The sequence below is a fragment of the Chionomys nivalis genome, chromosome 6 (assembly GCF_950005125.1).
Source record: "Chionomys nivalis chromosome 6, mChiNiv1.1, whole genome shotgun sequence".
In the NCBI taxonomy this organism is placed as follows: domain Eukaryota; kingdom Metazoa; phylum Chordata; class Mammalia; order Rodentia; family Cricetidae; genus Chionomys; species Chionomys nivalis.
Genome location: NC_080091.1, coordinates 11653818 through 11679203, shown reverse-complemented (window position 1 = coordinate 11679203; position 25386 = coordinate 11653818). Strand labels below are relative to the sequence as shown.

Sequence of the window (25386 nt, the reverse complement as noted above, 5' to 3'; positions counted from 1 at the left end):
GTTTGTGTGTGTGTGTGGTGTGTGTGTGGTGTAAGGTGTGTGTGGCATGTGTGTGGTGTGTGTATGTGTGGTGTGTGTGGTGTGGTGTGTGTGTGGTGTGTGTGGTGTGTGTGTGTTGTAGTGTGTGTGTGGTGTAAGGTGTGTGTGGTGTGTGTGTGTGGTGTGTGTGTGGTGCAGTGTGTGTGTGGTGTGGTTTGTGTGGTGTGGTATGTGTGTGGTGTGTGTGTGGTGTAAAGTGTGTGTGGTATGTGTATGTGTGGTGTGTGTGTGGTGTAAGGTGTGTGTGGTATGTGTGTGGTGTGGTTTGTGTGGTGTGGTATGTGTCATGTGTGTGGGGGCCAGAAGTCAGGTGCCTTGCCCTAGAGCTCCCCACTGCAGTGTTTAGGACAGAGCCCCTCACCTGTAGTATGGAGCGGCAGGCCACCCGGCTCCTGCATGGTTAGCTTTACCCGAAATAATTACACGGAAGCTGTATTCTTTTAAACACTGCTTGGCCCATTAGCTCTAGCCTCTTATTGGCTAATTTTTACATCTTGATTAACCCATTTCTAATAATCTGTGTAGCACCAGGCTTACCAGGAAGATCCTAACCTGCGTCCATCTCGGAGAGGAGCGCTATGGCGACCGCCTGGAGAGGAGAGGCATGGCGTCTGCTCACTGCCTTCTTCCTCCCAAATTCTGTTCTGTCTACTCCACCTATCTAAGCTGCTGTTCTATCAAAGGCCAAGCAGTTTCTTTATTGATTAACCAATGAAACAACAGATTGACAAATGACCTTCCCATCACCCGGCCCCAAGGATACCCGTCTCTGCCCCACTGGTTGGATCAGAGACACACATCCCCAGGTCCAGCTTTTTACAGGGTTGCCAGGGATTCAAACTCAAGGCTCTCACAGTACTGCTGCAGAGGACAATGCTACCCTGTTCTTCCTCACTTCCTTGGGTCAGAAATCGCTGGAAACACCACTGTTGGGTGTAATGGCACACGCCTGTTGTCCCAATAAGAGGTGCAGGACAGAGGGTCAGGAGTTCAAGGTTACCCTCTGCAGCTTGAAGATTTGGGTCCAGCCTGGGCTATGTGCAGCCTTATCCTGAAGGAAGGAAAAAAAAATAAAGAGCACAGGGCAGTTTGAGGACTTGATAGGAGGCATAGCTAATCCTGTTAGCTCTGTTATCTTCTTGTCATGAGGTTGTCAAACTCCAAAGGGCAAAGTGGACGCAGAGACACTAACCTGGCCAGAGTCTGTCACTGGATGCCTCTGGGACACGCTGGTGTCTGCTTTGTGTGGACGGAAGTCGCAGGCGGTCTCTAGCGCCCTCTTCAGGTGCCCGTGGTTTGTATCCCAGAGGCTGACTCCAGCTTATTTCCTATATTTAAATATTTTAAATTTTACCTTGTAGATGGCCCAGCCTTCTGGAAAGTTTTTGAGACTATGTTTTCTGGCCTCCAGTATGTTGGTGTGTCTCTCGATTCTCGGACTCTCACAGATGTCCACAGGGACCCTTGATGCTCTCAGGAATATGAGGGAGCTGGAGTACAGCCCCAGAGGTCACCGTTAAGAGACCCTCCCCAGTCGGGCGGTGGTGCACGCCTTTAATTCCAGCACTCGGGAGGCAGAGGCAGGGGGTCTCTCTGAGTTCCAGGCCAGCCTGATCTACAGAGCTAGTTCCAGGACAACAACCATAGCAAGACAGAGAAACATTGTCTCGAAAAACAAAAAATAAAAAAGGAAAGAGGGAAAAAAAAAGGAGAGAGAGAGAGAGAGAGAGAGAGAGAGAGAGAGAGAGAGAGAGGAAGGGAGGGAGGGAGGAAGAAACCTGTCCCGGATTAACCCTAGTGCTAAGCCTACTGGGCACGGGCCCTGGGCAGTGGGTTTTGCGGGGACTCATGCCTGTCAGGCTGGCCTCCAGATCGCTACGTAGTGGACGATGACCTTGAACTGACCCTCCTGCCCCCTCCTCTCTGAGTGCTAGGCTGACAGGGGGCCACACTCAGTTTATGGGGGGCTGGGGACAGACACAGTTTCATGAACCCTACAAGTGCTGAACCAATGGGCCACATCCCCCCCAGGTGGTTTTGTTAGTCTTTCTCTTTCCTTGAGACAGTGTCTTGCGATGTAATCCAGGCTGGCCTTCAGCTTGCTACTCTCCTGCCTGAGTCTTCCAGGATCTGGGCAAACAGATTTGTGTCTCCATCCCTGGCTTGAGCTATTTATAGGTTACCTGGTCTCTGATATGAGACCTGGTTTCGTTTTCATATGTGACACAGTCTCAGGTAGCCCAGGCTGACCTAGAACTTGTTATGTAGCCGAGGATGACCCTGAATCCCACATCCTCCCGCCTCTACCTCCTAAGTGCCAGGATGGCAAGTGCGGCCGACCATGCCCACTTTGCTCCCCCACCCCCATCCCTTTGTCTCTCGCTCCTATTTCCTTTCTTTCGTTTGCCTTCAGGTCTCCATCTTTCTTCCTTGGTCCTCCCAACCGTCCATCTTCCTCCACCTCATTTCCAGTCAGCTTTTCCTTATTTCCCCAGGTTGTCTGGAAAGGGTTAAGGCTGTCCGTGGCTGGGCAGGTCTTTGTCCACCTGCCACTGCCAATGCAGCCTCCTGTGGCTCTGGGTCAGGTCACAGAGGACGGTGGGGATTGGTGGAGAGGAGATGCTGAGCCCCGAGTACCCTCTGTCCACGCAGAGCCCGCTCCCAGGGCTCCTCCCCGTTAGTTTCCTCTCAGGGAGTCACGGGCGGGATCCCACTGTGTGTGTGGAGGAAGAATGTTCAGGAACTTCGCTTTTAGGGCCAAGTGTCCTGTAAGGTTCTGACCCTGCATGAGCAAATAGGACAAGGCCTGTCAGAGAGAAGAGAAAGGTCCAGAAAGGGTTCTTGGGAGATCTGTGGGTGCCTCCTTCTCACCCTAGAGGTTGCTTTCTGGGTCTCGTGGCTTCACCGGCTCTTCCCTTCTGAATGCGCCTTTAATTTTGTTTCTAAAACAAAATAAACAATAAATTATTATTGTTTATTACTGTTACTTATTTGTGGGGGTGGGGATCTCTGCATGTGGAGGTCAGAGGCCAACTTCAGTTTTCCCACAGTGTGGGCCCTGGAGGGTCCAAGGCAGTTCATCAGGCTAAGCCATCTCCCAGCTCTCAGGTAGCCCAGGCTGGCCTTGAAAACTGTCAGCAATCCTCCTGCCTCAGCTCATTCCCACTTTGGTAGCACCCTCTAATACCAGAGCATGTTTAGCTTTGGTGATGTCCGGTTCACTTTACTTTTGGTGTGTGCGCTGTGGTGCACACGCGTGTGTGAAAGCAGAGCCTGTGGAGCTCAGGGCTGGGATCCCCTGCAGCGGGAGCTGCAGAAAGTTGTGTGCTGACAGATGTGGGTGCTGGGAATTGAACCCTGAGCCATCTCCCTGGTCCCGGGAGTCAAGCCCACCTGCCCACCCCAAACCTGCCCCATGGTGAACTTCCCTAATGCAATCTGTCTAGGCAGCATCCTGAGTGCCCACCACAGTTGGCAGATCAGAGCCAACTAAGAATGGCGCAGCCAGTTAGCAGCCCACGCCTTTAATTCCAGCACTCGGGAGGCAGAGGCAGGTGAGTTCAAGGCCAGCCTGGTCTACAGAGGGAGATCCTGTCTCAAAATGAAGGAACAAAACAAAACCCAAATCACCAACAAACAAAATGAGTCTGCCCCAAGGGGATGGTTATTGCAAAGCAAATAAGCTTCAGATCAGACCTCACATTCAAGCTGGTCAGAAGAGCATGTGGGCATCAACCTTGGTGAAATGGAAGCACGACAGAAATCTGGCTGAGTGCATGGCCTTCTCCATTTTCTGATGCTGGCACGAAGTCTCTGGGGCTGAGGAACAAAGTTCAATTAGCTCGCAGTTATGGAGGCCGAATTCCAAGATCCTGTTGATGGAGCCACTGGCAAGCGGCTAACAAAGGGGCAGGAAAAGACAACTGGCCCAAGCTAGGCTTAGACTCAGGATCCTGCCTCAGTCTCCCCAGTGCTATTGTGGCAAGTGTGTCTTACCACCAGGCTTGACCTAAATCCTTTTGTTCCCTTGCATGTGGTGCACTCGTGTGTGCGTGTGTGTGTGTGTGTGTGCGTGCGCGCGCGTGTGCGTGTATGTATATGTATAAGCCAGCAGACATTCCCCTTACCCTGGAGCCACTGTTTAGGCTAGGCTGGATGCTGGGAGCCCCCAGGATCTACTGCCCCCACTCACAGTGCTGGGTCACAGGCCAGCATCGCCTCTCTGGGCTTTATCCATAAGCGCTGGGGGCGGGCTTCCGTGCTCACTCACCAAGTCATCTCCAAACTCCTAAATTCCACTCTTTTTTCTTTCACTTGATTTGGGAGCGGTGTCCCTATGTAGGCCAAGATGACCTCTGCTTCCTGATTATAAGTAAAGTCCTATGCTCCCAGGGCTGGCCCACAACCCCGTTTTTAAAGGTCGGCTGGCAGTAGTAATGGGAGAGAGCCTCAGCCCCACACAGCCACCACAGCAGCCTGAGCGTTTTGCTTAATCTTTGGGGGTGTTGGCTCAAGCACACCAAGACTCACTGGTCCAGAAAAGAATTCCAGGATGAGGCAGCAGGCTGGTACTAGACAACACTGTAAGGACATCTGTTGATTGATTTACTATCTATGTATTGGGGTACAGGTGGAGGTTGGAGGACAACGTGTGTAAGTTGTCTCCCTCCAGCATGAGAGTCCCAGGGATCGAACTCAGTCTTCAGGCTTCACGACAATTGTCGGAGCCCTGTGGGTCCAACATAGATTCCCTAACCCGGCTGGAGCGGAGTCGCGAGGAGTAAAACTGACACAGCTTACACGGCCATCATGGAAAAATTCTCCAAACATCTTATATATGGGGGCGACGGTGGGGACAGGACGGGACGGACACATTAGGCTGTCTCCTAGGCAACCAGGTGCCTGGGCTCAAGTCACATCCACGTCTAGCAGTCAGGTAGGCCATGAATTAGCATTTCTATAGGACATCCTCCAAATTACAAAGGGAGGAAGCACCGAACCTCTAAACTCTTAAGTCATCAGCTTTAGCCAACATCTCTTCTCAGGTAATCCACATTCTAACAAAAGAAACTAGGAGCAGCACATCCTGGCTATTGTTAAACAGAGACAGTTTGTCTGCAGTTACGTGATCAGCTCAGACCCGGCTAATGGCTCTTGTGCCAAACCGAAATATGGGCCTACAGACAATCACTTTTACCTGCTGAGCCATCTCGTTGGCCCCTAAAAGATTTTTTTAAATTTAAATTTAAATCTTTGAAAAAGACTTGTTTTTGTTTTCTGGGCATGTGTGTTTTTCTTGCATGTGTATTTGGGCACCAAATTCATGCCTGGGTGCCCACAGAAGGCAGAAGAGGGTATCGATCCCCTGGAACTGTATTTATTTTTGGTTGTGAGCCACCCTGCTGGGAACTGGCCCTGCGTCCTCTGGAAGAGTCAGTGCTCTTAACTGCTGTCATCTCTCCAGCTGACACTTTAGAATAAGACTTTAAAGCTAGACATGGTGGCGCACGCCTTTAATCCCAGCACTGGGGAAGCAGAGGCAGGCGGATCTCTGTTCGAGGACAGCCTGGTCTACAGAGTGAGTTCCAGGGCAACCAGGGCTACACAGAGAAACCCTGTCTTGATCCCGCACCAAAGACTTCAAGCACAAGGGGTAAGAGAGAGAAAGCCAAGAGCATTCAGGGGCCAACTTCTCTGATGTGGGCCATGGCTCCAAGTCTTCACAGGATCTGGGTGGGGTCAAAGCTCCTGAGTTTACAGGAGTATCCCGGGGCATCCACACGAGAACAACCAATGAAGAAAACTCGTGGCTCCCGGCCACAGGCTGCTCTGACGAAGTTCTCAGAAACTGTCCAGGCTGACCAGGGAAACCAGGCCCTGTTCAAGGTCACACACATTGAGGACTCCAGCCTGACATGAAATATGTACATGTGGACAGAGGGACTGGAGAGAGAGAGTGCTCAGAGGCCAAGCTAATGACCTGAGTTGCTGCTCAGAACACACGAGGCAAAAGGTAAAAAGTGACATCTTCAAGCTGACATCTACATGTGTGTCGTGACATGCGTGTGCCACATCCTGCCATCAGCTAGCGAGGGGCTCAGGACTCTGAGATCAGGGTGAGATGAGAGGCCCCTCTGTCCTCCCTTCCTGCCCTCAAGTGTTTCGGGTCTTTCTATGCTTGTGAGGCATCATTTCCCAGAGTCCCCTTGCCAAACACCCGGCTTCCAACCGTGGACCCTCGTGGACCCTCGGGGATGCACCCTTAGTCTCCAAAGGGGTTGACTGGTGAGGGGCTCCGTTTGGTCGAAACACAGATTGTTGTTCTCGCCTGTGCAGCTATTTGCCTGCAAGAGCAGTTATGGGTGAGTTTGTGGGGACCAGGTCTGTCAGTAGGGTGGGCAGCCAACAACCTGGCACCATGGCCTCAGGTTTCCTATTCCTCGGACAGATTTATTTGGGAAGCTTCAGTCCTGGGAACAGAGTCCATGGTCTCTCTCAGACTCACTTGTGTGAAAACGCTTGGCACACGTCTGTCACCCCAGCAGTCGGGGCTAAGGCAGGAAAGTAATGAGCTTGAGGGGGATCTAGTCTAGCTCGGGCTACTTAGCAAGACCCTACCTCCGAGAAAAAGAAAGAAAAGCTTGGTTGCTTTGGGCACATAAGCACAAGCGAGCCAGTGTTCACTGGCGCAATTGCCTGTTCAGGGAATGAAGAGTGGAATTAAAGTCGAAGGGGCCTCAACCTCCTGCCTGCCCCTGCTCACAGCTTGTGTCCCTGAGTTGTCGGTGTCACCAAAATAAAAGCTGTGACAGTCCCACGTTTTGACCTGTTCTTAACATACATACATACATACATACATACATACATACATACATATATATAGTGTGTGTGTGTGTGTGTGTGTGAGAGAGAGAGGGCGGGGGAGGGAGAGAATGGGGGTTCAGCTTAGCGCGCACCCCTCATCCCAGCACTAGGGAGGATTAGGAGTTGAAGGCCAGCTTCCGCCACATAGTGAGTTTGGGTACAGAACACTCGTCTCCAAAAAATGAGGAGGCCGGAGAGGAGGCTCCAGGTGACAGCAATTTCTGCTCTTGCCCAGGACCCGAGTTCCGGTGCCAACTCACAGCCGCCCGTCACTCCGGCGCTAGGAGAGCCGACGCCCTCTTCGGGTCCCCGTGGGCATTGCACGCACACTCACCGACAAAAACCTATCCAAAAAGAAAAAGGTTTTCAGTCTGTGAGTCGTGGAAGGGAGGAAAGCCGGAGTCCGCTGCTCCTCTCTTAGACAGTCAACGCCTTCGCGTCTGACCGACTCACCGCAACTTGGAAAACGCGCGCTCCACCGACGCGCTCAGCGCGCCGGCCCTCGCGCGCCTCCTCGGAGACAACCCGGAGCCGCGCACCTCCTGCCAGGCCCCGCCCTCCCCACAACGATTGGCCAGGCTTTTACTCGAGGGGCTACCCGTTCATCCATGACGGGCACCACGAGAAGCCAATGGTAAGAGCGCCCGCCCTCTCAGAGGCCGTTGGAGGCGGGCATGGGCGGGCCGTTGGGGGGGCGGGGCGCACAGCTTGGTAACCGTTGCCGGGCGCAACGCCCCGCCCTGCAAGTACGGCGCGCGGCCGAAGCGGGCGGGCGCTAGGTGCCGGCGGGCGGGCGGCGGGAGCCGGAGGAGGAGCGGCCGGCGCCGCCACCGCCGCCGCCATAGAGACTGTAGCCGTGGAGACTGTTACTTGCCAACGCGGAGCGACACGCAGTGGCCGCAGCCGCGGGAGCCGCTACCAGAACTCCCCGCCGAACTCCAGGTGAGCGCTGCGGGCCCGGGCGGGGGGCAGCGGCTGGCGGGGACCCCGCTGGGGGAGTCGCGGGGGCGGGCCCAGCGGGACCCAGCGCCCCAACTTTGCAGACGCCAACGTCGCCCACTTCTGAACCTTACAAATGATTTGGGGATCCCTGGACTGAGGGGAACACCGCTCACACTCTTCAAAGTTTGTGAAGTGTAGCGATCTCTTCTTGGGTTTGACGCACTAAATCTAACTTTGAGGGGTGAGGACTCCAGAAGGCTCCCTTGTCTCTTATTTTTTACCCCGAAACTCCGGGAGCGCGGAGGCACCCCCAAAGTAGCTCCTCACTCTCACTACCCCCAAAGCCTGGATTGGAGACTCCCCCAAGTCTGCTCCTCACTGTCATATCATCGAAATCTGGGTTGAGGGCTCCCACAGAGCCAGCCATTCTCACCCAACTCTGAAAATCAAGGGCATCGTCTCCCCTTTACACTTCTGAAATCGGGGTGCACTGGGACCCCGGCTGTCATCACTGAACTTGACTCACAGGGGATCCTTCTGTTTACCCCCGAAATTCGAAGTGTCCGGTTTCCTCCTTGACTCAGGCACACTGGATTGGGGGACACCGCCCCCGGCACCCCTTTCTTGTGCTTTGCTTTGACCAAAATAGTCAGTGTGTTTCTTCTGGAAAGGATTCCTCCCCGCCCTTCGCACTCTATTGTCCATCCCAAACTCCTCGGCGCCCCAGATCCTCGGATCCCCCTCCCCTGCCGCGTGGAACCTCACTGTACGCGTTTGGGGGTATCTCGGGACCCACGGTCCTTTCCCACGCTGCCCCGGGAAGCTCACGCGCATCCGCAGCTTCCTCTTCGTCGCGGGGATCCGCAATCCAGAAAACTTTCCTGAAGGAAAACATTGTGTGACCCGTTTGCAGAAACCCTGGAGGCCGGCCGGGAGAGTGCGAGTGCGTGCGCGCCTGTGCGTGTGGACCCACCCGTGCACACGCACGCTCACCCCCAAACACCCGTGTTTCTCCTCGCCCCTCCCCATGGGCCCTGTCGGCAGTCGGGATTCGCTAGAACCGCGGTTGTCTCCTCCGCGCCCCCCCTCCCCAGCTCAGCCGCCTCAGGACAGACCCCAGGGGGGGTGACGCCCCGGGGACGGGACCGGGACGGGGCGGGGTGGGGGGGGCGCACTGTTAAAGCAGCTGGCCGCTCCACTCCGGAGACCTCATCCCTACTTTAGCCCGTCTAGGGGACACCGTAGTCCCCAGTCATTGCCTTGCTTTGCTCTCAGCTTTACATGGGAATCCTGTTCCGCCGAGAAAAATCCTACGATGATTGGGTGTTAAATAATTTTATGAGCTTGTATTACTTGTGTAAGTGTGGCCTCTGACCGTTACCTTCATACCCTCCACCACTCACCTCTCACTCCTGCCCACTCATGATGACCCCTCCTCCCAGACCCTCCTCTACTTTTTGCCTTTTTTTCCTTGAAGAGAGTTGTAATGAGCATGGAAACAGATCCCTCTGAATGAGTAAAAAAAGGGGAATCTGTAGTGTAGGTAAAGTAAGAAATCTATAGTATAAGGATAAGTATAATATAGAAAATAGAAAATTAAGTAAGAAATTGTGTGAAGTAGAAAATTATTAAGGAGAAATATTAAGAGAACATTTTTGCCCACTTAGAGGCTGCCACACCCATCTGGCCCTGCCAGATAGGAAGGCTGCATCCAGTAACCTTGGTAACAAAAGTAATCTTGCCACACGAGAAGGACCCCACCCTTCTGTGTCCAGTCGATACCGATAGCCTAGGACATCTGGCTATCAGAAGGATGGAAAGGGAGACAGGTTCAAAAGGGAGACAGGTTTAAACGGGTGACAATGGCTCCCTCTGCGGCAGCTGCGGTAACTGCCTAAATGTCCTCAGGGATCAGATGATTATTGTCAAGTGATTCACTTTTGTTTAACTTTTTACATGCATTTATTTATTGAGTGTGACTATACGCATGTGCTCACACATACGTGGGTACATGGGTTCCGGGACCTCGGTTGAGCAGGCCTGGCCGCAAGATCCCTTACCTGCCAAGCCACCTCCGGGTTGTGGAATGAGATTTAATTGAAAGTGAAGTAAAGATACTTCCAGAGCAGTCATGGTATTGATAATAAAATAATGACACAGAACTTTTTAGAACCTTTCCTGTTGTCTTTTTAACCTCTTTGGCTAGCCTGTGGAGTGTGCTTGTTTACTGGGAGGGCTCGGTGAGTCTGGCGGCTGACCTGCCCTTCCTCCCGCTTGGGTTCAAGGACTGGAATGGACTGGAAAATCCACCCGGGTGTGCCACACCCGGATGTTCTCCACTTCCACTGGAGAAGCGAGAGCTCGGCCTCAGGGAAAGGAATCTAAGGCTCCTACCACCAGGCAGCCATATCCAGGGGATTACACACTGAGGGGCAGGAGCCAGAGAGAGGATTTTGGATACTTTGAATCAGTGATGGTTTAACAATACTACAATGTTCTACTGCCTGTCAGGTTGGTCTCTGTGTGGATCCTTGAGCCCTAGGGAAATGATAGGTTATAGACGATGTCACCACTCTCAGCCTTTAAAATACAGCTTTTAATTCCCTTGCTGCATGAAGGGTCCCTGGTGCCTTAAACTGCATTAGTCGCTGGCTTTTTTTCCTTCTTTTCCTTTCTCTCTCTCTCTCTCTCTCTCTCTCTCTCTCTCTCTCTCTCTCTCTCTCTCTCCTTTCTTTCTTTCTGACAATGTTTCTCTGTAGCTTTGGAGCCTGTCCTGGAACTAGCTCTTGTAGACCAGGCTGGCCTCGAACTCACAGAGATCCGCCTGCCTCTGCCTCCCGAGTGCTGGGATTAAGGGCGTGTGCCGCCACCGCCCGGCTAGTAGTGGTGTTTTTAATCTTTATTATTTCAGTGAGTGTGCAGCACCTGTTGTGCATGCATACGGAAGTCTGAGGACCACTTACGAGAGTTTGCCCTTTCCTTCACATGGGGATCAAACAAAGGTTATCAGGCCGGGCGATGGTGGCGCACGCCTTTAATCCCAGCACTCGGGAGGCAGAGGCAGGCGGATCTCTGTGAGTTCGAGACCAACCTGGTCTACAGAGCTAGTTCCAGGACAGGCTCCAAAGCCACAGAGAAACCCTGTCTCGAAAAACCAAAAAAAAAAAAAAAAAAACAAAGGTTATCAGGCTTGGCAGCAAGCCTCTCCCAGTTCCAGTGGTGATACGAATATTCATATATGCTTATTAGCTTATTAGCACATGCTAATATATTCCTATATTCATTAGTTCATCTATAAACTAATGATTGCTTAACTTGTTAAATCCTTAGCTAGAAGGAATCGCATGTTATATGCTTTGTTTTCTTTCTTTCTTTTTTTTTTTGCCCACTTATTTATTGAGGTGCTGGGCTTTGCATATGCTACGCAAGTTCTTTTTATTTTTACTGTATTTTTTGAGACAGTGTCTCACTTTTAGACCAGGCTGTCCTAGAACTTGCTGTGTAGACTAGACTGGCTTTGAATTCACCGGAATCTGCTTGAATTCACCGAAATCTGCTTGCCTCACTGCATCCCAAGTGCTCAGATTAAGGCATGTGCCACCACCCCAACCCTTTACTGGGATTTCGGTGCTGTGTGGGACTACCCAGCCCACCTACGTCCAGCATTAATCTGTGGATGGGTGGGTGACTACTCCTTTGTAGATTGTTCCTGATACCTGAGGTGGTCAAGTCCAGCTCCCCACGGTCCCCCAAGTCCATTCCTCCCATTCCTTACTGTTCTACTAGTGAGCAGCAGCTGGGCACTCAGGTTGTGAAGCCCTCCAACTGACCTAGGGACCACCAGCTGCTCCCACGACACGCCATCCCTCCAGTGCCATTTGTCTCCATACTGGAAAATGACAGTGTTTCATGTTGCTCCGTCTCCTCCGGGGTTCTGCGTGTGCACAGTTTATCTGCAGGGCTGAGGACTGAGTCAGGACCACAAATGAGCCAGTCAGGTGCTCACCCTTGAGCCATGGCCCCAGCTACAAAAAAGCCACTGGAACTTAAACCTCACCACCAGTGCTGAGTGTCCTCCCCCCACCTCCCCCCTGGCCTCGGGCATCATGGTGACCATAAGTTTGCTGGGTGGCCAGCCCACTCGGCAGGGCGACTTTGACTTCTGAGTTTACCAGCTTTTCGTGCCAATACTGTGATGTCTGGAAGGGAGCCACAGCGAGGCAGGCTGGCTGGCTCATGCCAGGACTTGAACTCAGCCCCCAGGACCAGGCACCGAGCCTTGTGCACCTCAGCTCTTTCTTACAGCCACATTCCTGTCATATGAGGTGTAGGCCTGGCAGGTTCTGCCACCCTGCCCAGCACCCTGGCAACTCTGGCTTCTTCTTTTGGGCCCTTGCGAATCCTGTGATTTCCTGCCAAGATGGCTGACTGGCCCCTAATTCCTTATAGAGTCAGGGCCTGCAGCTGCTACTGTGCACACCCAAGGATGCCCTGATTAACTCAAGGAGTAGTATACAGCCGTTAGAACAGGTAGAGTGGAGGACAGCTCGGGGTTAAGAGCACTCACGTACGCACTGCCCTTGTGGAGGCCCTGGGTTTGGTCCCTGCTTCCACACAGAACCCTTTACAGTCCTGGGGATCTGATGCCCTCGTCTGCCCTCCCTGGGCACCGGGCATGCTCTTGATGCACAGATGCAGGCAGGCAAAGCGTCCGTACACATAAAGTAATAAAGTGTAAAGATAAAGTGCCCGGTGGGGCTCAGTAGGTGGATCATTTACCTGCCATACACAAAGTCCCGGGCTCCAGAAACCAGGTGTGTGGAGCATGCCTGTTAACCGGCACTGGGGAGGCAGAGGCAGAAGAATCAGGGGTTCAGGATCAACTTTGATTAAATAATGAAGGCCAGCCTGGGCTACAGGAGACTACCCCCAAGATAGAGGTTTTGTGGCCTCACATGATTAGATATTACACATTAGGTCATGAAGATCAGGAAGGGCAAAAGCCCTGGGGTAGTGCTGTATTGGATCCACTGGGGGGCTGGGAACCACCTGCTGATTGGAGGAAGGTGAGGGAGGGGTGGAGCCATGGAGATCAGCTGGCATGTGTGAGGTGGGGGTGTTGAGCTGTGTCTTGGAAGGCTCATCAGATGCCAGCCACCATTCTGCCTAGAGGACCAGGACAAGTGGGAAGGTAGCCAAGGCTTCAGCAAACCTCACAGTGGTTGCCAATGGCTGATGGAGAGAGAGGACATAGCCATGTTTTCAGGAGACTTCCCAAACTGCCTAAGCAGGGGTTGTTAACGATGACTCTTGGGTCAAAGCCTAGTGGTTATTTATTTATTTATTTATTTATTTATTTTTGGTTTTTCGAGACAGGGTTTCTCTGTGGCTTTGGAGCCTGTCCTGGAACTAGCTCTGTAGACCAGGCTGGTCTCGAACTCACAGAGATCCGCCTGCCTCTGCCTCCCGAGTGCTGGAATTAAAGGCGTGCGCCACCATCGCCCGGCCCTGGTGGTTATTTTTAAATTGTGTGTGTGGCAGGGTGGCTGTTGTATAGCAGGGTAGCCTCAGACTTGCTTTGTAGCTAAGGATGACGTTAGACTTCCTCATCACTTCCTGAGTGCTGGGATGACAGGCAAGTGCCACCACACCCTGTTTAGGGCTCCTTACGTGATAAGTACTCTACCACGGAGCCACGGACCCCAGAATCCTTCATGTAAGAGGCAGTGACAGACATGAGCATCTGTGACACAGACAAATGTGATCATTCGGCCCGAGCTACATCTGCCTGGTCCTTCGCTGTCTTTGTGTCTTGCTGGACTGGAGGCCTCTGGGGTCAGAGCTTCTGCTATCCGCACTGGAGACTGCAGCCGCAGTGGGAGAGGTGACAAGGACCAAGGTGTCAGTCTCCAAGGGCTCTCCAGGGTCTGGGTGCTCACCACGGTGTCCCAGACCCTGAGGAAAGTGACCTCTTGGGTGTTTGGATTCAGGGCCAGGCAAAGCCTAATAATTCAGTGACCTCGAATGTGGAGGGGTGGGTTAGGAGCCAGCAGGGACCATGCAGCCAGCTGTGTGCTCAGGACACTGAGGGGCAGCAGTAATATAGGGAGCTGGTGGAGGGGGAAGCATCTATAGAATGAGGGGTATCCAAGCCAGAGGTCAGGCTTCAGGGGTGTATGCTGATGTGCACGAGGTTCCAGAATGGGTGGACAATGAGAGAAACAAGGACGGAGGAATCAGTGATGTCCACCTCACGGCAGGCCCGTGTCATCGCTGTGACCACCTTCATCTCCAGAGCCCCCTTCTGCCCTGATGAAGCTCAGAAGCTCAGCACCAGCTCTCAGCCCCTGTCTCTGTGGATCTGGGGATGTTGGGACCCCCCGGAGGCAGGCTCCTGTGTCTGGCTCATTTTAAATGAGCACTGTGTCCTCAAGGTCCCTCTGCTGGCCGGATGGCTCATCGTGTTAACTCAACTGCAGCTGAAGCTGATTAGAACCTGAGCAACTGGGCACCTGTGAGCTCAGACCCACCCTGAATCTGGGCCAAATCTTCAGGTAGCACATGTGAAGGGACGTGGGGCAGAATGGCTGTTCTTTCTGTTGCTCACCCTCAGACTCGTTGGCAAGTTTATTTATCTTGATGGTTCCTCTGATGGTGTTGGAACCCACTTCTTCAGGATCCCATGGACTGAAACCTGGCAGCTCTGGGACCTCCCTGGCCTCTGGCACCAGATGTCCAGTCTCGGGGACCAAAGAACCGCTGCGGCCACATCAGGAGACAGCATGGTTGGACGACTCGGACCACAGCCTGTGAGCAACTCTAATCAATCCCATGTATGTGTGTGTTCATTCTGTCAGCTCTGTTCCTTAGAGAACCCTGGGAAATCGGCTGGATCAAGTGTAAGACTTTTCTTCATTCTCATGGTTGAATGTGGATGGGCTACATTACGCCTGTGCCTTCGTCCATCCACCCACCCTCTGCTCATCATTTCACAACCCACACATCCATCCGTCAGTCATGCCCATCGGTCCACCCGTCCATCCTTCGCTGTTTCCATCCGGACACCGAGTCACGTTGAACCGAGGTCTCTGACCGGAAGGAACTGAGTAGAGTGGATGGCAAAGGAAGGAGGAAATCTCTTCCCGGACTGAACACACCAAGAAGACCAGAAAGATCAAAGCAGAGAAATCTCTGGAGGGGAAGGGGCTGTGTCCCAAAAGACAAGGTGGCTCTCTTGCCTCAGCCCTGGCTCACTTGTGGAAGTCGCAGGTGCCAGGCTCCTCCTAGCCCTGCCATCTTGTTCCTGCAAACCGTTTACCTCTGAGAAACACCACGTTGTCCAGAATACGATCCAAGAGGTAGTCTATAGGCTAGGTTCTTGAAAGAAGTTTCTAGAAATGCGTGCTACTTTCTCCGTGTACCTGCCTCTCTTTCCTGTCCCTCGTCTTGGGACGCCACCAGCAGATCAGAAATGCACAGGAGCTTCAGGTTCCCAGGACGGTAAAGTTCTGATTTGAACACATTTCCCCCCTACTTTTCTAGAAGACTCCTTCGGGCCTTTCTTTTCTGTCCAGTGTTCTGAAGCCAGTGTCCAGCAAATATTTGTGTGCCCGATCAGCCATCATCTGAGGCCCTTAAATTGAGTGACTGCCCGTGTTTCACCGTGTGGCAAGCTAAGGGCAGAAGGTGCTTGGGGAGGCGGTTGAGTGTTAGCAACCCCTGTGAGAGCCGGGCCTGTGCTACAGGAGTGCGTGCTGTGTACGCCCTTAAAAGACCTGCAGAAGCCTAGTCTTCCCAGCCAGGGACTGCCAACCACGCTCCTAGCCTCGCATAGGCCAAACATGGTGCCCCCAGCAATTTCCTATATGGACTGGTCTTTCCGCCTCAAACGCACACATGAGTACCAGAGGCCAGCAGACCTGCGAGTCAGGGCACCTTCCACTCTCGGGACCAGGGATGAAACCCCAGGTGTGAGGTTTGGCGGCAGGCGCCTTTATTGCTGAGCCCTCAGTGGCATATGTGCTCATGCCCACACTGTGGAACCCCTGGGGCTCAGGCGCCCAGAGTTACAAGTTCTTTTTCCAGAAAGTTCTAGAGTCTCAAAGCACATATGAAGTCCTAGTGTGCGAGTACAGAGGTCTGAGCATACAGTGGAGGCTATTAAGTGCTTGGTTATGCTTGGCCAATGGCAGTGCCCACATTCCGCTTGGTCTAGGTTGGGAGTTTCCGGAGGTTTCACTTTGTTTAAAACTGAACATGGAACAAATGCAGACCTTGGGCAGACAGAGCAGTTCTGTCTTCTGTCTGTCCACGCATTCGACGTCCATCCATCCTGACACCAGGGGAGATTTTCTTTTTGACTTGGAGTCAAAAGAAGTTGGGAGGAAACTCCCAAGGATTGCAGTTTTATTTCTTCATTACATCTTTTCCATTTATTTGTTGACATTGTAATACTTTATTACATTTTGAAAGTTCTTTTGGTGTCTGTGTGTAGAAGTCAGAGACAGCTTTTAGGAATTGGATCTGTCCTTCCATCATGTGGGTCCCAAGGCCAGAACTCAGGTCGGCAGGCTTAGCATCAAGCGTCTTTTCCCCTGAGCCCTCTGGCAGGTTGGTAGGAGCTGCAGGGTCATCTCAGAAGTTGGTCCTGATGCAGGCGGTGTCCTGGAAGGAAGTAGCTGCTGGACTGGAGAGAGCTGTTTAAAGTTCTATTTGATTTTGTAAATCGGAATTTTGGGGCTATGCTACCAGAGCTTGCCCCTGGCTATGTACCCCTGGATCTGCACTCTCCCTCACAACTCAGCTCTCTCTTGCCCTGCAGTGTTGGTCTTGGGATGTTAGACACCCAGAGACCCCCTCCTCTCTCTCTCTCTCTCTCTCTCTCTCTCTCTCTCTCTCTGTGACTCCCTGTTGAGCTAGATGTCCATTATGAAAGAAAAATCTCTACCGAGTGTTCATATTGCTGTAAAGTTGCTTGAGTGTCTGGTTTGCTGCTGTTTATAGACCTCAAACCCCAGCATCTGCTGCCTGGCGAATGCCCACTCCAGATCACAGAGAGCATGCAGCCCAAGGCTGACCTCCAGCTCCTAGTTGCTGAGGATGACCCTGAACTCTTTGCTTCCACCTCCCAAGGGCCAGACGTAATGTAATGCGGTGCTGGGGTTGGAAGCCAGGGTCACACATGCTGGCACATTCTCTCCCCATGGGCCACAGCCTGTGACACTCAAGGTAGAAAACAGTTAAAGAGTGGGCTGAAGCCGGGCGGTGGTGGCGCACACCTTTAATCCCAGCACTCAGGAGGCAGAGGCAGGAGGATCTCAGTGAGTTCAAGGCCACCCTGGTCTACAGAGTGAGTTCCAGGACAGCCAATGCTACACAGAAAAACCCTGTCTTGAAAAACCAAAAAAAAAAGAGATGGGTTTAGTTCAGAAGTTGAGCAACACCCCTAGAATCCCCCAGTGAGGGGCTGGGGGCGTGGTCAGGGGTGGAGCCCCGCCAGAATCCCCCAGTGAGAGGCTAGGGGCGTGGTCAGGGTGGAGCCCCGCCTAGAATCCACCAGCGAGGGGCTGGGGGCGTGGCTCAGCAAGGTGGCCACCTAATAAGTGAGGCCTGAGTTTTGTCTAAATATAGCAAAAATAAACAAACAAGAAACCCCAGCAAGTTCAAGGATAGCAAAATACTGCTGATTGTTTCTAGTGGCGCAGGAGACAGACTCCTGCAGCTGGCCCTTGGCACCCCTGTGCCTTGTGGCTCCTGGCATCTTGTTGGTCTGGCTTCTTAAAGTCCTCCATGGCTGTTAGCAATGTTCCTGGGTCTTGGATGCTGCAGCTGGGTATCTGAGGCTGACTTTGTGACCCTCTGCCTCTTGAGCTGCTGCTCACCAGAATGGAGGAAATTATCTTTTTATGAGGTAGTGTCTCCCTAGGTTGCCCAGGCTGGCTTCAAATTCCTGTCCATCCTCCTGCCAGTGTCCACTGCCCATGGGCCATACCACTGCCACTGATGTTTCTCATTTGTAGCTAAAAGCAGTGCGTGTAGGCACAGCCAGGGCCATGTGCCAATAAAACTTTATTTGTGGATGCTGAACTATGAGTTTCCTTTTATTTGAACTTGTCACAAAATGTTTTGATTTTTGATGCCTTCCAACCACTTGAAAGAAATGTGAAACCCTAAGTAGCTGGCAGATGATGCAGAAACAAACAGCTGGTAGCCAGATTTGTACAGCAGCCATGACTCCATGGTGACCGTGTCCATGATGACTGTGGGTCAGACGGTGGGTGACCGTGTCCATGGTGACGGTGGGTCAGATGGTGGGTGACCATGTCCATGGTGACCGTGTCCATGGTGACACTGGGTCAGACTGTGAGTGATTGTGTCCAAGGTGACGGTGGGTCAGACAGTGGGTGACTGTGTCCATGGTTGACTATGGGTCAGATGGTGGGTGACCGTGTCCATGGTGACAGTGTGTCAGACGGTGGATGACTGTGTCCATGGTGACAGTGGGTCAGATGGTGGGTGACTGTCCATGGTGATGGTTGGTCAGAATCTTGGATCAGAATTCATGCTCTCCCTTAACTCCTGAACCACATCCCAGGGAAGCTTACACCTTTCCCCCTCCCTCCCTCCTTCCTCCCAGGCTGGCTTCAAAGCCCCTCTGTAACTGAGGCTGACCTTGAACTCTGCCTCTGCCTCCAGAGTGCTGGATGACTGGCATGGGCCCCATCGTTAAGTGATGCTAGGGATGAACCTAAGAGTCCATGTGTGCTAGACTCTACCCACTAAAGGCCCTCGGCTTAATATTCCTGCTCTAGACCCAGCTCAGTGGCTTTTGATATAGTCACAATAACTTTGTGTAACCATTACCACCATTTAATTCCAGAACATTCCATCACTCTCAAAGAAACCCCATCTCCTGAACAGCCCTCTCCATCCATCACCCCATGAATCCACTTCCTGTCTCTGGGTTTCCCTAGATGTGTGTCGCAGACCCCGACACCCTCTGGCCTTTGGTATCTGGGTCTTCCTAAGCTGATGTCCTTGGGGTCAGAGCTGTAGCAGGCCCCCAAGGCTGAACTGACACTGCCTTGTTATTGTGCATGGAAAGAATGCCCCTCTGGCAGCCTGGCGGCCACATTCCTACCCTCTGTCCTGGCTGTTCTGCTGATTGTGCTCCAGCCTTGCTGCGTATGTTTCTGTTGTGCGGATGCGCCCTGGGGTGGCCACGAGCTCCGGATCAGAGGCAGCTGTGGCACTGCCTGTGTCCAGAAGGAAGCAACTGATTCCGGACCTTCTTGCCTTGGCCCACCTCCTCCTCCTGCCCTGCGGATGAGATGACTCCACTGCTGCCCTTGCCTCCCTGCCCACCACGTGTGTGTTCTTTCCCGTTCATGGCTCCCTGCCCACCACGTGTGTGTTCTTTCCCATTCGTGGCTTCCTGCTTTCTACCTGTTCCAAAATGTCAGGTAACAGGTCCTGTGACCGGCTCGTGAAAACTTGTGCCGTCCCCAGCAAGGCACAAGAGAAGGTTCTAGAGCCCTTGAGGCCCCTCCCTGAGGCACACCTCACTGTGTCAGGTCCACCCTACCCACTCATGGTCCCCGCGTGCCTGGCTACATTCCTCAGTAGGAACTGCACCCCTGCCAGGCTGGTTCCACGCCACAGGCCCGTGCTTGTCGCTTTGAGTACACCAGAGCTGGAGGAGCAGCCAGGCTTCCTGTCCCTCCAGTCCTCCTGTGAGTGCGGACCCTGCCACAGTGTCCTGCCCAGTGACGGGCTCTGCACAGATGCACCTGCTGCCCCAGGTGACAGAAACACAGCCCTAGTGTCAACTGTCCCCTCTCGTTTTAAAAGTCAATTGATAATATTTTGAAAATACGTTCATTCTAAGACACTAATCTCAAATATTTTCTTCTGACTTGCCCATAAATAACCTAGAAACTTTTAGAATCTTCAAGAAACTTGTAGAATCTTCCAGAAACTACCAGCTTCAATCCCCCACCACTGCCACTCCAGTGGTAAGGTTCACTGAGCTTGACCCAGAAGGCTGGAAGTCTTGGCTGGGTTGTTCTGGGATCCGCATTGTGCAGTGCCCCTCCCCCTCCACTCTCCTCCCCATTCACCCCTTGGGCTAGGCTATTTATGGGCCTTGCCTAAGCAAGTGTTTGGCAGCCCAAGTGGCCTTTCTAAAACAGGTCAGCCGCCCCCCTCCCCTCCCTCCCCTTCTGCAGGAGACCTCCCCCAAGACCTCTCCACTTGTTTGGTCCCCAGGTTCATTGCTGCAAAGGTCAGAAGGATTTTGACTCTGACTTCTCATGCCAGATTGTCTCTTGGTCACCGGTGATGCATGTGTGCCCTCTCTGAGGAAAACAGCCACCCTGCTCTGGGGGTTAGTGATCCTCAACATTTAGTCAACATATGGAAATAAAAATCCATATAAAATAAAGTTAACCTTTAAATTATTTCTGTATTTGTGCGTCCACATGTGTGCAGAGGTCAAAAGACAACTTGCTTCAATCCATTCTCTTTCCTACCATGGGGGGGTCCCAGGGATTGAACTCCGACCCCTTGGTCCTTTTCCTGTTTTGTTCTGACAGGGTCTTACTATGATCCTCCAGTCTTTCTCTGCTTTCAGATGCCAAGGTTACAGGCATCTACCTCCTCTTTACATAAAAAGTACTGTGCACACAAATTTTTTAATTTTCGAAAGACATTTGAAACACAATCAGGTATTTAACACTGAATTAATAAGCTCGCTAATGTTTTGTGCTGTGATGATTTTACTGTGAATGTAATTACCCACATTAAAACACATAGCCGCCGTTGCTTCCATCTAAGTTCATGATGGAACCCTTAGCTGGCTGCCCTGTGGGATGCTGAGAGACAGGCCTTGGCGCACCGTGAGGGGAGAAAGCCTTTATGCTGGGCCTGGTGGTGCAGGTGTGTGGCCTCACCTAGGAGACACTTGAGCTTGAACTTAGCCTCTTGGCTGCAGGGGCTCCACCTCTGTGGACTGAAGGCTTTCCTGGCCCTTCAGCATCTTTATTTTTTCCTGTGTTTACACTTCAGCTAGTAGATTTCCATATCTCAAGACAAACTGAATGAAGCTTCCAAAAATGCAATGCCAAGTGCAAATACCTGATTCATGAGGAACCATGGTTTCCAGTTTCCTCTAAACCAGGTTTTGCATTGGGTTTGTTTCCAGGGAAACTCCCAGACAAGATTCACATAGGTATCTGTAACACAAAGGATGGATTAGGGGCTGGGTGCTAACTTCAGAGCTAGGCCAAGTATGGCCCAGCGGGGAATGTGGCTACTGGCTAGAGAAAGAAGCTTGTTAACCCTCCGGTGCTAGCCCAGCAGGACTCTGTTACACTGGAGAATTCGAAGACCAGCCTGAGCCGGGTGGTGGTGGCACATGCCTTTAATCCCAGCACTCGGGAGGCAGAGGCAAGCAGATCTCTGTGAGTTCGAGGCCAGCGTGGTCTACAAGAGCTAGTTCTGGGACAGGCTCCAAAGCTACAGAGAAACCGTCTCAAAAAAAAAAAAAAAAAAAAAAAAAAGACCAGCCTGGGCCCTTTGGTTAGATGCTATGTCATGATAAAAAGAAGTCTGGGGGCGTGGTCAGGGGTAGAGTCCCACCTAGCACACTCAAAAACTTTTTTGTTGTTGTTTGTTTGTTTGAGATAGGGTTTCTCTTGTAGCCCTGGCTGTCCTGGAACTTGCTCTGTAGACTGGGCTGAGCTGGAACTCAGAGATATTCTGCCTCTGCCTCCCAAGTGCTGGAATTAAAGGTGTGCACCACCACTCCTGGGTCCCATATATGTATTTTTAAAGCATATTTGTTGCAGCCAGCAAAGTGTCTCAGTGGGTATGGGTGCTTGCCACCAACACTGGCTACCAATTCAGCCCCAGGCTCCGCGTGGTGGAAGCAGAGAACCAGTTCCTGAAAGTTCACATGTGCGCAGAGACACAGAAGCACACACATGCACACACAAAATATAATACAAAAAAAGACTTATGAGGTATATTTTAGACCACAAAATTCACCCATTTGAAATATATTGCTCGCTGGGCAGTGGTGGTTCATGCCTTTAATCCCAGCACTTGGGAGGCAGAGACAAGTAGATCTCTGTGAGTTCGAGGCCAACCTAGTCTACAGAGCAAGTTTTAGGACAGGCACCCAAGCTACACAGAGAAACTCTGTCTCAAAAAACAAAACAAAACAAAAAAAGAATGCACTTTTGTATATTCACAAAGTTATGCAGTCATCACCACTGACCAGAATATTCCATGATCTCCAAGGAAACTCCATCCCTGTGAGCTGCACCTTCCTGCTCTCCTCTCTCCAGCCTCAGCCCTACAGGTTTACTTCCTGTTCTGTGTCTGGATCTCTCACTGAGTGTGGTAGCCTCAGTGTTGGCTGCATGTAGCTGTGTATGTCAGGGCCTTGCTGTTCATGGCTGAGTGATATTCCAAGAGGGGATGGAGCATACTGGGTGCCCTTCCATCCTCCAGTATTGGCCCAGTGTGGAAAGGCACTCTGGTGGGTGTGGCCCACATCTCCTGGCCAGTGTGTTTCTTGGGGTGCATCCCTCCCAGCTGACTCCTCCCACCTGGCTTAGGGCAGCTCCTGAGTGGTGGAGCCATCCTGGCTCTTCTGGCAAAGGCTGAGTCCACCCCAGGATCAGTGGGGAGGCAGGGGCAGAATTCATTTGGAGAGAGGAAGTAAATCCTTGATCTCCGTGGACTCTAATTCCCTCTGCCCCGCGTGTTCTCCTCCCTCTGTCGTAGATGGGACAGTGCACGCTGTCCTTCAGAAAAAGGGTCCCTCCAAGGACAGCTTGGTGCTCTGCACTTGAGTGGCTACTGTGAGCCTGATGCTGGGCGAGAGAACGCTGAGGGAGTCCATGTGGATGATGAGCTACACAAATATTCACTGGACCAACCCTTTATCAGGATGGTTTGTTTTTGAAATTGCCTTGTGTCTTCGAGAACACGTCCTGTGTGTGTTAGGGTGGGGTGCAGTAGATGAGCTGGGTTCCATCTCCTTGGTGTCCCCAGCATGCACTCACTGGGCACCTGCTCTGTGCTGAGCCCGCAGGCAGCCTCTGTGCTGTGGTCATGTGCTCACCGCCTCCCATGCACTCCAACCCCCAAAGCTTGCTTTATTTTCTCCACTAATCAGGAAAGAAGCCGAAGAGACAGGAGTTTTGAGACACTGGCCAAGGTCACCTAGCCGAAATGCAGATCAGGTGACCTTGAGCTGTGCATCCTCTGACCCTGGGTCCAGCTCCCCATGGCCATAGTTCTCCTTATTCCCTCCCATCTTCCACCTCCTCTTGTCAGTTTCTAGCCGCTGCACCATTGGCTGGGAGGAACACTCTCTTCTGGGTCCTCTGCCTTATTCTTCTGGGGACCCCATGGTTCCCAAGAAGCAAACCCGGCTTCTTCCTTAAGTTCAGCCTCTAACCTGGCTTGCACCCAAGTTCCAGACTCAGTGTCTACCCCTTGGGCAGCTACCCTTGGGTGTCAGCTGACAACACTCTAGGCTCTTGCTGCTGCATGGGTGCCTGGCCCTGCCTCATCTGTCTCTCCATTCCTCTAATGTCTGGTGTCAGGGTAGCCTCCCCTGCTTTCTCCCCCTGCTTGGGGCCTTGGAGTTCCTGGAACCAGAGTGTGGCACCACCAAGGTCCTGTGGGCTCTGGACCAGCCAGTATTCTCCGCATGGCAGCTGCTGATACTTCTAAATGTGTATCACAGTGTCCCGAGACACCTTCCAGTGGCTTCTCACCACACCCATGGCAGGGGCGGGGGGAGCTTTCATGGGGACCCATGTATGTCCTTATATCTTATCCTCCATCTCCCTGTTCTGTTCTCTCCTCCATCTTCTCAGTCTCCTCCATCCCCTCCTCTATCTCCTTCTTCATCTCCTCCTCCATCTCTTCCATCTCCTCCATCTCCTCCTCCATCTCTTCCATCTCCTCCATCTCCTCCCCATCCCCTCCTCCATCTCCTCCTCCTCCATCTCCTCCTCCATCCCCTCCTCCATCCCCTCCTCCATCCCCTCCTCCATCCCCTCCTCCATCTCCTCCATCTCCTCCTCCATCTCCTCTGCCATCTCCTCCTCCATCTCCTTCTCCATCTCCTCCATCTCCTCCTCCTCCTCCATCTTCTCCATCTCCTCCTCCATCTTCTCCTCCTCCTCCATCCCCTCCTCCATCTCCTCCTCCATCTCCTCCATCTCCTCCTCCATCTCTTCCTCCTCCTCCCCAACTTCAACTTCTCCTTCACCTCTTCCTCCATCTCCTCCTCCTTCATCTCCTCTTTCATCTCCTCCTCCATCTTCTGTCTGCCATCTTTTTTTTTTTTTTTTTTTTTTGCAGAGCATGTTTGTCACCTGACTTTCCATGACCTTGGTGTCACCTGCCTCCTCCCTGGAATATCACAAGTTCAGGATGGTCTGCTCTATTCCTATCAGGTTTCTGTAAACTTGGAGCAGCACATGGCAAATACCTGCCGAGTGTGATGTGCTGTGGGAGGTCTTAGGGCTCTGGACACATGGGGACATAAGGTTTTGCAATGACATGATGTTCTGCCTCCTGGTGAGCACGGCACGGGGTAGAGGCAGGGAAAGATGACAGACTGCTCCTTGTGTCCCTGTGCGTTCGTCCTCATGTCGACTTCAGCGACTGTCTCAGGTGTCTGTGTGACCCACTGTCTTGCCATGCTCACTCCCTTCACTGCTGACCTTGACATGGGCAGTTGGTATGACTGCAGCAACAGAGCCCAATGCCAGCTCCCTGGCCAGTGCTGTTGGAGATGCTACAGTGCTGAATTGTTATCCGTGGCAACCCATGTGTCCGGACAAAACCCACACAGGCCATTAGGAGGCGGCAGGAGGATGGGCAGCCAACAGCCAGGTGAGAAGCCTTCAGCCCCAGTGAGTGCGAAGACAATCATGTGTCGGCCACAGTGCTGCCATTCTTGTTGGGTGCCTGGAATCGAACCTGGGCCCTGCATGCCAGTTGAGTGCTGAGCCCTAAGCTGCATCCCCAGCACTGTGTTGTTGTTGTTGTTGTTGTTAGAGACAGGGTCTCTCTTCACAACTCTGGCTGTCCTGGAACTCACTCTGTAGACCAGGCTGGCCTCAAACTCCTGCCTGGCTATGTAAAGTCTTAAATGTGAACTGAACATGGTCGGTGGAGGAAGTTTAATGTGCATGTGCACACCTGTCATCTGGACACTTGGGAGGCAGGGGGTTGGTTCAGGGTCATCCCGGGCTATATGGAGAGTTTGAGGCCACCCTGTGCTATGTGCGACACTGTCTCAACACGGAAACAAACAGCATTTTCCAGTTATATTTCAAAGAGTCCCCATGTCTCTCTCTGACTTTCCAGAGGCTTAGAACATTTTATCCCATTTTCCCCAAATTATCCTGAGCTCCTCTTTGGGAGCTGACTTAATACAGAGCTAGAAATGGAGTCACCAAAAACAGACCAAAGCAGACCTGAGCCTACCCTGGGCAGCATGAGGGTCACACT

General features: G+C 52.4%; 1 protein-coding gene and 1 long non-coding RNA gene across 3 annotated transcripts in view; one reads left to right on the top strand and one right to left on the bottom strand.

Annotated features, from left to right (window-relative positions):
• Positions 1 to 2424: 2424 nt before the first annotated feature.
• On the bottom strand, positions 2425 to 3855 carry LOC130875387 (uncharacterized). The gene is made up of 3 exons (XR_009057231.1): positions 3736 to 3855; positions 2911 to 2981; positions 2425 to 2821 (listed from the first exon to the last, which is right to left on the bottom strand). It is a non-coding gene; the product is annotated as an uncharacterized LOC130875387 (long non-coding RNA).
• A 3830-nt stretch (positions 3856 to 7685) lies between these two features.
• Rfx2 (regulatory factor X2) overlaps positions 7686 to 25386 on the top strand; it is a 62088-nt gene continuing 44387 nt past the window's right edge. For both annotated transcript variants that reach the window (XM_057771764.1, XM_057771763.1), the window contains exon 1: positions 7686 to 7845. The gene's annotated coding sequence lies outside the window, so the exon portion shown is untranslated. The remainder of the gene's footprint in view (positions 7846 to 25386) is intronic.